This window comes from Lampetra fluviatilis, chromosome 72, assembly GCF_964198595.1.
Source record: "Lampetra fluviatilis chromosome 72, kcLamFluv1.1, whole genome shotgun sequence".
Taxonomy (NCBI): Eukaryota; Metazoa; Chordata; class Hyperoartia; order Petromyzontiformes; family Petromyzontidae; genus Lampetra; species Lampetra fluviatilis.
The window spans coordinates 334123-336622 of record NC_136346.1 but is presented as its reverse complement, the minus strand read 5'-3'; the positions used below and the strand labels follow the sequence as shown (position 1 = coordinate 336622).

General features: G+C 61.9%; 1 long non-coding RNA gene across 1 annotated transcript in view; it reads left to right on the top strand.

Annotated features, from left to right (window-relative positions):
* LOC144953148 (uncharacterized) overlaps window positions 1-2500 on the top strand; it is a 7237-nt gene that overhangs the window by 1344 nt on the left and 3393 nt on the right. Inside the window, exon 2 of the long non-coding RNA XR_013640763.1 lies at window positions 1-509. This exon is cut by the window's left edge and continues 205 nt beyond it. This is a non-coding gene — a long non-coding RNA (uncharacterized LOC144953148). The remainder of the gene's footprint in view (window positions 510-2500) is intronic.

The following is a 2500-nucleotide window of genomic DNA, read 5'->3' as shown; positions in this document are numbered from 1 at the left end:
CAGCCCCACACTCACCAATCACTCACTCACCACCATGCTCACCAATCACTCACTCACCAGCCCCACACTCACCAATCACTCACTCACCAATCACTCACTCACCAATCACTCACCACTCACTCACCACTCACTCACCAGCCCCTCACTCACCAGCCCCACACTCACCAATCACTCACTCACCAATCACTCACTCACCAATCACTCACCCACCAGCCCCTCACTCACCAGCCCCTCACTCACCAATCACTCACTCACCAGCCCCTCACTCACCAATCACTCACTCACCGACCCCACACTCACCAATCACTCACTCACCAACCCCTCACTCACCACCAATCACTCACTAACGGATCACACCCTCACCAATCCGACACTCAAGGATCTCACACTCACCGACCCCACACTCACCAATCTCACACTCACCAATCCCACCCTCACCACCCCCTCGTACTCCAGTCCCTCACTGCTGCTAGCGTCTCTACAGCTGATGCGAGTTCTGGCCAATAACAGTAAGACTCACCAACTCACTCACCAACTCACCAACTCACTCACCAACTCACTCACCAATCACTCACCTACTCACTCACTCACTCACCAACTCACCAACTCACTCACCTACTCACTCACCCACTCACCCACCCACCCACCTACCTACCCACTCACTCACCCACTCACCCACCCACCCAGCCACTCACCCACCCACCCACCCACTCACCCACCCACTCACCTACCCACCCACCCACCTACTCACTCACCCACCCATTCACCTACTCACCCACCCACCTACCCACCCACCCACCCACTCACTCACCCACCCACCCACTCACCCACCAACCCACCCACCCACCTACCCACTCACCCACCCACCCACCCACTCACCCACCCACCTACTCACTCACTCACCCACCCACCCACCCACCCACCCACTCACCCACCCACCCACTCACCCACCCACCTACCCACCCACCCACCCACTCACTCACCCACCCACCTACTCACCCACTCACCCACCCACCCACTCACCCAACCACCTACCCACCCACCCACCTACTCACCCACCCACCCACCTACCCACCCACCCACCTACTCACCTACCCACTCACTCACCCACCCACCCACCTACTCACTCACTCACCCACCCACCCACCCACTCACCCACCCACCCACTCACCCACCTACCCACCCACCCACTCACTCACTCACCCACCCACCTACTCACCCACTCACCCACCCACCCACTCACCCAACCACCTACCCACCCACCCACCCACCCACTCACTCACTCACCCACCCACCCACCTACCCACTCACCCACCCACCCACTCACCCACCCACCCACCTACCCACTCACCCACCCACCTACTCACCCACCCACCTACCCACCCACCCACCTACTCACCTACCCACTCACCCACCCACCCACCTACTCACTCACCCACCCACTCACTCACCCACCCACCCACTCACCCACCCACTCACCCACCCACCTACCCACCCACCCACCCACTCACTCACCCACCCACCTACTCACCCACCCACCCACCCACCCACTCACCCACCCACCCACCCACTCACCCACCCACTCACCCACTCACTCACCCACTCACCCACTCACCCACCCACCCACTCACCCACCCACTCACCCACTCACCCACCCACTCACTCACCCACCCACTCACTCACTCACCCACCCACCCACTCACCCACTCACTCACTCACCCACCCACCCACCCACTCACCCACTCACTCACCCACCCACCCACTCACCCACCCACTCACCCACTCACCCACCCACTCACCCACTCACTCACCCACTCACCCACTCACCCACTCACCCACCCACTCACCCACCCACTCACTCACCCACCCACCCACTCACCCACCCACTCACCCACTCACTCACCCACTCACTCACCCACTCACCCACCCACTCACTCACCCACTCACCCACCCACTCACTCACTCACCCACCCACTCACCCACTCACCCACCCACTCACTCACCCACCCACCCACTCACCCACCCACCCACTCACCCACTCACTCACCCACTCACTCACCCACTCACCCACCCACTCACTCACCCACCCACCCACCCACTCACCCACCCACCCACCCACCTACCCACTCACCCACCCACCTACTCACCCACCCACCCACCTACCCACCCACCCACCTACTCACCTACCCACTCACTCACCCACCCACCCACCTATTCACTCACCCACCCACTCACTCACTCACCCCACCCACCCACTCACCCACCCACTCACCCACTCACCCACCTACTCACCCACCCACTCACCCACTCACCCACCCACTCACCCACTCACTCACCCACTCACTCACCCACTCACCCACCCACTCACTCACCCACTCACCCACCCACCCACCCACTCACTCACCCACCCACTCACCCACTCACCCACCCACTCACTCACCCACTCACCCACTCACCCACCCACTCACCCACCCACTCACCCACTCACCCACCCACTCAC